Source organism: Macaca thibetana, chromosome 4 (genome assembly GCF_024542745.1).
Source record: "Macaca thibetana thibetana isolate TM-01 chromosome 4, ASM2454274v1, whole genome shotgun sequence".
Taxonomy (NCBI): Eukaryota; Metazoa; Chordata; class Mammalia; order Primates; family Cercopithecidae; genus Macaca; species Macaca thibetana.
In genome coordinates, this window is record NC_065581.1 from 41044710 (window position 1) to 41056565 (window position 11856).

General features: G+C 47.1%; 1 long non-coding RNA gene across 1 annotated transcript; it reads left to right on the forward strand.

The window, feature by feature from the left end:
• The first annotated feature begins 2519 nt into the window (after window positions 1–2519).
• LOC126952836 (uncharacterized) lies at window positions 2520–10139 on the forward strand. Its single transcript, XR_007725032.1, has 3 exons — window positions 2520–2670; window positions 7541–7636; window positions 9902–10139. It is a non-coding gene; the product is annotated as an uncharacterized LOC126952836 (long non-coding RNA).
• Window positions 10140–11856: the final 1717 nt, after the last annotated feature.

The window sequence follows — 11856 nt, forward strand, 5'->3', positions numbered from 1 at the left end:
TACAATTCTAGGTGTATGAATTGTCTGGGCAGGTGAGTGCTAAGCAGACAATCAGGCACCACAGCTGGATTTAGAGAAACCTGCCAGGCTATGAGGAGGTATAAGGCACACTTAGGTTCGAGTGATATACTTGTTACCAATGAGCAGGAGTACCACGCTGCAGGAAGAGTGCAGGTGCTAAGACATCCTTGACAAGCTCAGGGGTACTCTGCCAGTTACCATTTACTGAGCACACACTAAGATGTGCGCTGCACTATATCTGCAATCATGTAATCACAAGCCTCAGCTTAAGCCACTTTTCCAGGTTGTTACTCACCTGAGTCCAGAGCCATTAAGTAGATCCCAGGTGAACTCAAGCCCATATCCCCCCAACCACCGTCACATTACACTGACATTATTTCCAAATACAGGACCAGAGATTGATGCCCTGGTCAACAGTGGTTCCATGACAGAAATAGATCTAATCCTGAATCCAGACTCAGGCACTCCTGCCTCCAATCTGGAAGTAATTGTTCCTGAAGCACTTCAAAATGGCCTCCAGAAGGGATACTTTAGGAGTTTTAAGTTCTTGCACTTTGGCCCAGAACTAGCTCACGGCTAGGCAGACTCCACACTGACTGCCCTTGCCCAGTTTTCAAGGCAGTCCAACACTTCCCACGCAGCTTACCAGTTCAGCAGGCTGAGCCACCTCCAGGACCCTGTTTCTCCTGCTTCCCAGGCTCAGCCACATCAAGTGGCCAGTTGCCTATCAACTCCGAGGTTCCCCCTTCTGTGCATACTTAGGCTTTATTTGCGTCTCTAAAGCCTTCAGCCTGAGTTTGATAATGGGTCTCTCCAGATTATTCTGACCCCTACTGCACCCGAGTTTTGTCTCCGCCAACATACTGCATTAGTACTGCACTCTAACCCACCCCTGGGAACTGCCAGGGAGAGCACCCACATGTAGCTCTCGATTGTGGAGGAACACTCATCCAGGTAGATGATAGCATGCCAGGCCATTACTGTCAGCTGTGGTGTGGGCTCCAAGCTCCTCAGGTGAGGTAGGTGAGTATGGCATCTCGGACCTAAAGCCATCAGGGAGTTTTTCCAGCTTTTTAGTTATGCTTCTATTAGAGAAATTCCCGTCAGTCCAATCCCTAACTTAGGATCCATCCCAGGGCAGTGCCTGAGGAAGGGATTTGAGCAACACCCACAGGGGAAAACCATAGTTTTCAAGGTTGATACTGTAACTACCATCTGGTGTTCCAGTTCAATCTACATTGGTACTTATTCTCTTCAGCTGTAGGAGACGTAGGGCTTCAAGATTTAAGAGCTTTGGGCAGATTCAAATTCATGTTTCTATCTGGCTTTTGCAACAGCACACCTGTTCGTTTTTATCAGTGGTGGGAAGAGATTTCAGGACAAGATTTTTTTCAGAGCAACCCTGTAGCTGCTCGTTTCTGAAGGAGCGTATCAGAAGACTTAAGGGACAGAAAAGCAAGGGGCCACCATCCCCAAGACCTGGTCACAGAAGCCAGGATACAGGTTGGCTCAAGGGTACAAGGACGTTGGTGAGAGCAGGGAAGTCTCATTTGTCATCTTACAAGATGCCAAGAAGTCACTACCTGCTAGAAAATTTTGAGTTGTTTGTGAGTCGGAGACAGCAAGCCACCCCTCAAGTTCCTATGCTGCAATTCAGGCCCACCTGTACAACCCCTTCTTTATTACCTAGGAAAGCTTAAGAGCTGTAAGGACCCTAGCAGAGCTAGCCTCCTCACTCCATAGGGCCACTTATCCTAAGCAACCCACTCCTAAAGAAGGTTCACTCATGGAAGAAACTTTCTCTAGTGTGTTTTCAGCTATCAGAGTTTTAAGCATTTTCCCCCAGTTATATAGTCCCCCATGACAGTTTCTCCTAGTAAAGAGACAGGCAGAGAAAAGCAGGGGATTTAAGGACAGGATTACTAGTAGACCCCAAAAAGGGCTCCTGCCTTTAGTCAGCTAGCTTGCACGTTAGGAAGCTGCAACTCACATGAACGAGGCCGTCAGAGGGAGGCTGCTTCATGTACTGCGGCTTACTACACAAGCAAAGGAGATAAGCCACCCAGGAAAATTCAGAGGTTGGCTTTCGGAGACCACCACCCTGCCCTGTCCCCCACTCCCTTTCCTACCCAGGAAAACTTCAGAGAGGTCGGCTTTCAGGAAACCACCGTTCCACCCCGCCCCCCACCCCCCACCCCCTTTCCCACAACATTCCTCTTCAGAAAGAAAGAGAAAAAACCTTTACACAACACTTCCTAGCTTTTCCCTACTTTCTTCACTACAACCCAGGGAAGCACCCAACACACAGGACCACCCACTCAGCTTCCATCTGCCACAGACCCTCCCGACTGCAGGCAGCACGGTCCAACCTTCGCCCTTTTCTAGACGGTGAAGGCTAAGTCCCACCCCCCCTGCCTCAAAGCACTCTGGGGGCGCCCCTACTCCTCTGGTTTCTCATTGGCTCTCTCGCTCTCAATCAACAGCTAGTTCCCAGCCCCTCCAAGCGTTTCCTGGTCCACGTAACCAATAACAGCAACAAGAAGTGGAGGTTTATTGTCTGGCTATAGACAGCACGAGAAAGAAAGTTAGCTTCCCACCCCCAGCAGCTGCGATGATTGGAAAACGAGCCTGAGCCTCTTCACTGAAAGAGTATATTATTATCCGTTGGGTTCGCCCTACTTCCCTGTTAAGAATCACCTGAAGCGCCTAAAAATCCTCGAGTTTCAGGGCTCTTCCCTGGAAATGATGATTTAGAAGGTTCTGGGGGAGGGCCTAGGAGTCTGCGGATTTTAATAAGCACCTCCAGGATTTGTGTCTTCGGGGAAGGTGGCGTAATACTAAAGAGTTGGTATTCAAAAGTTTCTTTCCAAGAAATTGCTTCTGTTACAATGTTACGTTTATCCCAATATTCTCTGTTAGTTGCTCCTTTAGAGTTGAATTTCTCCAGCAGCTCCCACAAATAAGCAGTTTTTCCTGGAAACGGAAATGTAACAGTTTAAGAGGGGGCTGGCTAGTCTTGATTTTCACAGTACACCGTCACCCCACCACCTCCTCAACCAGTGAGCCACAGATGTGTGTGGGGTGTCCATTATCAGCCTGTTCAGCTGGATCGGTTTGTGACCCTCAAGTGAATCTCCAAACTGAGTAGGATGATAGTGTAGGCAGAAGCCTTTTAAAGGAGGGAACTGGGGTGTGGAATGAGAAAGTTTCAGAGCCTCTCTGGGCAGGCCTGGGCAGCCGAAAGACTATGGGAATACACAGGCTTTGGGGAAGAAGGTGGCTTTTGGTGCACCATGGGCTGTGGCGAGAGAACTTGATTTATTCCCACCCTAGTATCAGAAATGCTCCGAGAGAGCAAAGATTAAATACTGTGGTGTGTTCCTACAGGTTCACTGTGGGAAAAACCCTGTGTTCAGGGGCTGGCTGGCAGAAGGTGCTGGCATCCACACCCTTGTCAGAACCCTCCATAGACTGAGCAGCCGGGCGCGGTGGCTCAAGCCTGTAATCCCAGCACTTTGGGAGGCCGAGACGGGCAGATCACGAGGTCAGGAGTTCGAGACCATCCTGGCTAACACGGTGAAACCCCGTCTCTACTAAAAAATACAAAAAACTAGCCGGGCGAGGTGGTGGGCGCCTGTAGTCCCGGCTACTCGGGAGGCTGAGGCAGGAGAATGGCGTAAAAACCCGGGAGGCGGAGCTTGCAGTGAGCTGAGATCTGGCCACTGCACTCCACCCTGGGCGACACAGCAAGACTCTGTCTCAAAAAAAAAAAAAAAATAGACTGAGCAGCTAGATCACCCACGCTGATGGAGCTTTCCTGCAATACCAGACCCTGGCATTCGTGAAGGGAAGTCTCAGGGTAGGCATTTTGTGGAAAAGAGAGAGGAAGGAAGGATTTCTTGGGGTTAACAGAAAGTGGATGTAAAGGGAATTCTCCAGTCTTGCACCGCTAACATGGTGCAATATACACAAACAGACATGATTCGTGCTTGTGGACAAAACTGACCTCTGAACTGGGGTGAGTGATAAACCAAAGTTGTGAGGCCTGAGTAGGATCCTCATGCCCAGAGGAGAAAGAGAAAAAACAAAGGAACCCTTTCCACAAAATTCACCAGCTGTCTTCTGATCCAGTTAATTAACTGGGAAAACTAAATTAAACCCTAAAGCCTTATTCATCTTTGAGGGGACCTTTGATATCTCTGAGCCCCGATGGCAGGGAGTTGGGCAGTGCTGGGCTGGAACATCTCCATGGACAGCCAAGCAGCATTCTGTTAATCAGGGCTGTTAAACTGCTTTCTTGGGAGTTGCTTTTGATCCATGTGGAATAGATTAAGAGTCTGTTTTGAATCCCCTAGAGTTTCCTGTGGAGCATAATTAGAGATGCATTGGAATAGGAATTCAGGTCAACACTTACTTTAATGAGATGTCTGAAGAGTATGGCCAAGCAAGGGGGAGGGTAGAGGGAGTGGAGTGGTGGAGATGAGGAAGGTAGGGACACTGGCAGGATGAGGGGGCAAAAGAATGAAGATTTTTTGTGAGGAGGTGAATGAAAGAGAAGGAACCACAGGGGAGAGAGAAATGGAGAGTGAGAGAAGCAACGAAATGAGAAGTGAGTAGCATTCACTGTGTCCTACCATATGCCAGGCACGTTTTCAAAGATGATGAGAAAAACAGTTGAGAAAATTTTACTGGAAATTCATGGAGAGGTTCGCAGCCTTGGATTCTGATGTTTGTTTTGAATCTCTCTGGAGACAGTAGAGAGATAGGGAGAATGGGCTTTGTCATCAGACTGACCTTAGTTTGATTCTTGATCCCGTCCTTTTTGAGCTCTGTCACTACTGGCAAGTCACTGACCCTCTCTGAAACTGTTTCCTCACCTGTCATATGAAGGTTAACTCTATAATGTTTATAACACTCCTAGAATGGATTATTGTCTAGCATATATTAGATGTTCAATAAATTATTGTTACAGTGAGGAATCTGAGGATGAGAGAGGTCAGCTTGGCCTAGGAGCTCATAACTAGTCAGTAACAGAATTGAAATGTAAGCCCAAGTTTGTCTGATCTCTACTGCCACCAAGCAAAATGTACATACATGACTGACCTTCTATGGGGGAAGACAAGGTCTGTTCTCCACAGGGTGACCCTCAGCCCATGAGCACAGTCCTTATAAGTGGTGCTGGCACTGAGGGGATAACTAAATCAGCTTTAACCGATTTCAATCAGCTATGGCAGGATTTCAAAATTTAGATTTTGTGGTGTTACTTCCACAGACTGGTTTTCACAGGGCATGCCCTTGCTTTGTATCTCCCCACAGGTATGTAAAGTTGCATCCCTTGCTGAGTTCATTCCAGGGCTGAGTTTCCATGATATACCTTGCACTATTTCAGTGCCCTAAGGATCATATAGTCCCATTGGAGAACTGTGGCAGTCTCCAATGGTGGTGTGCTGCTCTTCAAGTTCTAGAACCTGCTGCAAGAATTTGCCTTTGGGATCCATGGGAGGGCTCACGCCAAGGGTCACAGTCTTCCCCAGGCTGCTCCAAGTCCATCACAGCACATGGCAGGAGTACTGGAGTTGGGCCACTTCTGCCCAACATGGGACTTCCTTAATAGGGAGGCTCGAGGGCTCACCATCACCTGGGAGCTGCACTGCAGTCTGAGTCTCATCTTGATTCTCCTTCCTTCTCCATTCTTCTTCCTTGGGTGTCAGACATCCATCACAGTCTGAACTCTCCCTGCCTGTGCCTGTTCCCTCTCTCATCTTTCCTAGGAGTTTCCCCTCAAAAAATCTTTCACTTCTATGTTGATGTCTGCTTCCCAGAGCATCTAAACTGACGAAAGAACCATCATCCATTATTTATTTTAGTAATCCCAGCACTTTGGGAGGCTGAGACGGGCGGATCACGAGGTCAGGAGATCGAGACCATCCTGGCTAACACGGTGAAACCCCGTCTCTACTAAAAAATACAAAAAAAAAACTAGCCGGGCGAGGTGGCGGGCGCCTATAGTCCCAGCTACTCGGGAGGCTGAGGCAGGAGAATGGCGTGAACCCGGGAGGTGGAGCTTGCAGTGAGCTGAGATCCGGCCACTGCACTCCAGCTTGGGTGACAGAGCGAGACTCCATCTCAAAAAAAAAAAAAAAAAAAAGAAATGATGATGTAAGCCAATTGATTAACAGAATTCAGACTCTTCCTAACTCCCTCTTGAGCTGTTCACTTCTCTCCAACTCCACAGTCACCACCTTAGTTCAATCCCCCGTCACTATAAGTTAGGATCCTGGCAGGACACTGGAAGGCACACTCAAATTGGATAATTTGTTGAGAAGTTAACAAAGGGACAATTTACAAAGCTGTAATTCCAAACTGCAATCTTAGCTTAAGGAAGCAAGGGACATGGCCTGCTTGCATCGACTTGAGATGAGGGATAAATACCTCGACCTTAGTCTACTCCCTCCCATTGCCTTTTGGTGCTCCCTCTGGACCAAACCTAGGTGTAAGCCAGAGGGAACAGGAGCCCATTGATAGAAGTCAAGGTCAGCTTCTCAAGACACAGAAGGGTCAAGAGTGAATCTGGAAAGGCAAAAAGATGACATTTGGCACAGTTGTGCCTTGCCCAAAGATTTGCAAAAGTCTTGCTGTCCCCACTGCTTCCCTTTTTAATCTTTCTCCTCATTCAAACCAGGGTGACATTTTAAAGATAGTGCCAACCCTCCTAGCTACCTAACTTGCTCAATGGCTTTCCCCACACACTCACGGTTAAGGATCTGACTTCCACTCTATCCTTGCTTCTTATAACAACTCTGACTTAGGTGGAAGTAAAAACCTGACCTTGCCCTCCTTCTTGGAATGCCTTCCTCTCCCCTCAGCTCTTTACCTGGCACCTCCAACTCATTCTTCAGGTCTCAGCCACCATGCCACCTCCTCTGAGTATCCACTGTCTCCTGCCCCTTTTACACCAGTTTCCTCTAAGTCTCTTCCCATGACTCTTGAATTTTGCCTTCATAACACATTAGTTTTCAATTATTCATGTACATATGGGGCTATTTGATTAATGACACCTCCCATAAAGACTAATTTCTGTGACATCAGGGACTTTGCCTGTCTCAGTGTTGCCTTCCCTGAGGCTAGCACAGTGTGGCACCCTGTAGATATTTGTTTGATAAATACATAAAATGCTATGGGCAAGCTAAGCTATATATTTTGGAGTTGAGGCTGGTTCTGATTTTAAACATTTCTTCTTCTTACTTTTGGTCAAGCATTGAATAATCCTGGAACTTTCAATATTTATGTAGCCAAAGTGTCTCTCTTGCTTGTGTACCACTAATTGAGCAGCTACTATGGGCCAGATGCTCTGGAAAATGTTGTTCTGAAGAGGAGTACTAATCTGCACCAGTGGTGCACCTAGCTATATTTTGCACATTAGGAAACAGACCCAGAGGTAAGAAACAAGTTGCTATCTGATCACCCAATGAGGAATATAATCCAATTCTTTTATTCTTCTATGCTTCCCTCTCTCCAGGCACACCTTCTCCCAGATGCATCTTCCTCCTGGGGTTGTTGTAGGATTTAAGAAAATGAAGTCATATAAAGGGCTCACAATAGTGTCTGGATCACAGTAAGTGCAATAACTATTAGCTCTTATTAATGTGCCATCCTCTTCCTCCTTAAACTTCCAAAGTTTTGCATGAAATATTATTCCTGCCAAGTGAACCCTCCCCCCACCACCTTGCAAATCGTATCAATGTAATTTTATATAAAGATCAGTTCAAGACATACGGCCTTGGACACTATTCAAAACTTGCATCTCCTGATTGTATTGGCTCCAAGAACTCTGAAGAATTTATGTCAGTGATTCTGAAGTGAGAATGGAACATAGATCCAACCCCTCTAAGGTGAGGAAGCTGAGCCCCAGAAAGGGAACCCTACCTGTTTTCATGTCAGAAAATGCTACAGGTTCACCCACTGTTCAGTATTTATTTCTGGCTCTTAATGCCAGCGTTGCCTTCCCTGCCCCTTAGGGCTTCCCTGATCTCTGGGCATGTGCCTAGGAGGGTATAGCACCCCCTTCCTTACCACCATTTTTCCTTATCATCCCTGTAGTCACACACTTTAGCCCTCTCATTAGAGGTGGTCTACTGTAAATCATAGAGGGGTAATGGCACATCACATATATTACCCCCTCTTCCATTTCTTCTCCCCAGTCTTTCCCCTATTTCTTGCTCCCATTGTCTGTACAAGCCGAATTACTGTCCCCAATCTATAGACACTTGAGTTGCTCTCATTTCAGGAAATTTCTCCAGCTTCTGGAATTGAACACCTCTTGGGCACCACTTCTTATCCCTTTGGCCACCCCCACCCCAGCCCCAGCCATAGTGACCTGTTCTATGCAGGCTTAGAGCACCTTCGTGTCTGTGCACCCTGACACTGCCTCACATTCGCCTCCATTGCACACCCTGGATTCCTGCCCTCCAGCTTTTCTGGTGCTGAGGTATGGGACGCCTGTGGGTACCCACTGGGCACCGTGGTGGGCACAACTTGACAGCTCCTGGGGAGTTAACACCCTTGGCCAGTAGGGGTAGGAATCCAGGCCTCCCCCTCCTGTCACCCACTATGTGGGGCTGAGGTGCACTGCATAAGGGCCCGGTGACAAGGGCACTTGCAGCAGGGCCCAGTGAGCAGCACATCATTAATGCGTTTCCCTCCTTCCCTGATTTACTTCTCCTGTCCTTTGCTCCTGCTCTCTGGGATCACTTCCCATATAAACTCTGCACACAAGTCTTTTCTCATTCTCTGCTTTTAGGGAATCCAAACTAAGACACTGGCGACTCTTGGGGCTGCAGCATCCATTTCCGCTGAGCATTGTTTGCCTCAGAGTTCCTCATGGACTTGTTTTCACTTTTCAAAACCCTCATCCTTCAAGGATCATCTGAGATTCTACCATCCTGATCACATCAGTCCACAAGAATCATTTCTCTTCCAGGGTAGCCAGGTAGTGCTTTTTAAAGCACTTAACAAGATTTCTCTCTTCTTTTCTTCTCCTTAATGATAATAATGAATAAGAACAGCTAACAATTATCCAGCTGCCACTGTAAACCCTAAGATTATAAACACCTTGAAGCCAGGGCCTATGCCTAGGTCCCCAGAGAGCCTAGCATAGGGTTTAGCCCAAATTCTGTGATCTTCCTTGAACTCCTTCAGTAACAGATGGCTTTGTCGCAAGCACCAGAGCCTGTTCGGGTGGCCACCTGTCTCCCTGCCGTGCCTGGTTTCTCAACTGCAGGGAAGACACATGTTCCTTGCATCCTTGCTAAAAGCTCTATCAAGAAAAGTGAAGTGTCGCCCAATGCAATGCATAAGCCTGCAAATTATACTTGACCTCTAATGCCCAGCTCAACCACCACCTCCTCCATGAAGATCCCCGATACTTCCAGAAAGAACTCTCCATTCTCTGAATTCCTGTAGCCTTTCATCTGTACCCTTTTTAGGAAGTGGGATCTCACTTTTAGACAACTTTTGCAATTATATCCATAACTTGTCTCTTCTTGCAACAATGGGTAACTTCAGGGAAATGACCAAAACCCAGGGCCTAGCACTTTCTATTAATAGTTGTGGATCTATTTTAAATGAATGAACAACTGAAGGTGAGAAGAGAGACTGAGAGGCTGGAGGCAAAAGATTATCAGGCCTCCTGGCATCCTGATCAGTCCTGGGAGGCCCAGAGTTGCAGATTTGTAAAGATGATGGCAGAGTCTACCATTTGTCCATGCAAGCTCATTTTTCTCTTTTTACATAAAATGTATAATTGGGCACACTCGGCCACGAGAATATATTTCCCAGCCTCTGTGCACCTTATGACTCAGTGCTGATGTTTGGTGTGCAGGCAGAAGAGATGTGAGCAGATTACCGTCTCTGTCCTTAAAAGGTGTGGCCCTGCATTCCCTGAGAAGGCATAGCGGGGGCAGTCATCTGGAGCCACCAGACAGGAGCTGCAGCTTGATAAAAGGTGCTTGGTTCCAGTGACTGTGGAGCTGCCTGCCAGCACTAGAGGAGTCACAGAAATGTCTAGACCAGTCATAGAGACATCTACATGACAGAAAAATAAACAACTATGTTGTTTAAGCCATTATTAGTCAGTCTTTTCGTTCAAGCAGCTAAACATGTATTTTAGTTAATACCAAGACAGCTCTGTAAGTCTGATCCATCCTGAAGAACTGAAAGGAGATCATATGCCAGAGATATCAGGCCAAGAAGTTACAATAGGTATAGGTGGGGGTGAGGGGCAGCTGGGTGGCTAGATGAACTCTAGGCACAATCTATATAGTTGACATACTATGTGGTGTGGTCCTGTCTCTTCAAATTGGAGGGAGCTGATTGGGCTAACTGGTAAGCCCAAGCTAGAGATGGAGCTCAACTGAGCAGGAACTAGAGAAAGTGAACCATGCAAGGAAGCAGGGCAGACCAAACTGGTGGGGAGAACCCTGATGGGGGTCACTGATGGTAACCACAGGTTCCTGACCAGAGAACCCTGATATGGGTACAGAGGCCACAGGGGCCAGAGTGAGGTGTTGAATCCAAGCCAGATCCAAGAGTCAGGAATTGGGTTGGGGTGGAGAGTGGCAAGCAAGCAGACTTTGGGGTGATCTCCATGCATACAGTGAGCCTATGGTGAATGGCAATGTATAATGTATGGGGCATTACACCGGATTAATGATACAGAGGAGCATCGAGGGGCAGTTTCACTTCTCACTTTTATGCTTGGAATACCTGCCCCTGCCCATTTCTTCAGGTGTTCACTTAACCTGAAAGACTCAGCTTGGGTGTCACCTTCTCCAGGAAGCCCTCCATGAAACTGCCCACCAGGCTGAGGCAGCTGCCTCTCCTCTCAGCTTCTTCTAGACCTATTCTTCTCTATGTTATAGTAATTGTCCGTCCATTATTGCATCACAGTTGATGGGTGAATTTGACAGTGTTCTCTGAAGACAATGATACTTGCCTTCATTGCCTTAGTGCTTCTCACGGTTCTGGACACAGATGGGACCCCAGTAAACCTAGATCAAACCATAGGGAAGAGCAGATGGATGACCATGTGGAAGCACAGTGTATCAGCCTCAGACATCACAGGGTATGAGGGTGAATGCAGCCTCTGAAAACCAATGAGATTCTGGGAGGGCATTGGGAGGTGGGAGCAGGAAATGAGTAGAAGGGATGATCAGGACTGAGCTGCTTCCAGTAAGGCCCTAGTGCTGCTCAGAACTGCATAACTCATATCATCCTGCATCCCCAAATACTGGTCCCCAGAAGAGAAAATTATCAATAACCAAAGGAACAAATAAACATCCCAGGACTGAACACTGCATATACCAGATTACACAATACTCACTCTATCCATTTCTCTGCCTTGTTCCCCCAGGAGAAAGGAGGCTGGAGAAAATTCTACATTTCCCCCTCACCACCATCCCCCCACCCGACACCCACACCCACACCCCGAGATGTGTTTTCTTTAGAGAGGAAGGTCAAAAGGCCACATTTAAATCTAGGGAGAGGACCAAGTAAGAGGAAGCATCAGCTGGTGTCTTCTATTCCTATTGGATCATTTCATTACTAATTAATAGGGTCATTACTGAATTTTGAAGGGGAAGAACTATGATTAAAGGTTAATGCCGTTACTCCACGCATCACACCTCAAATTATGTTATAAAAATGTCCAGAGTATTTAATTGTACCTATGAGTAACAATGTAATTACACTTAATAACGTATGTGCCTCTGTATTTATCTGTTCCTCTCTGAGATACAGAGAGCCCCACGTGGGCAGGTTAGGGAAGATCACACTGAT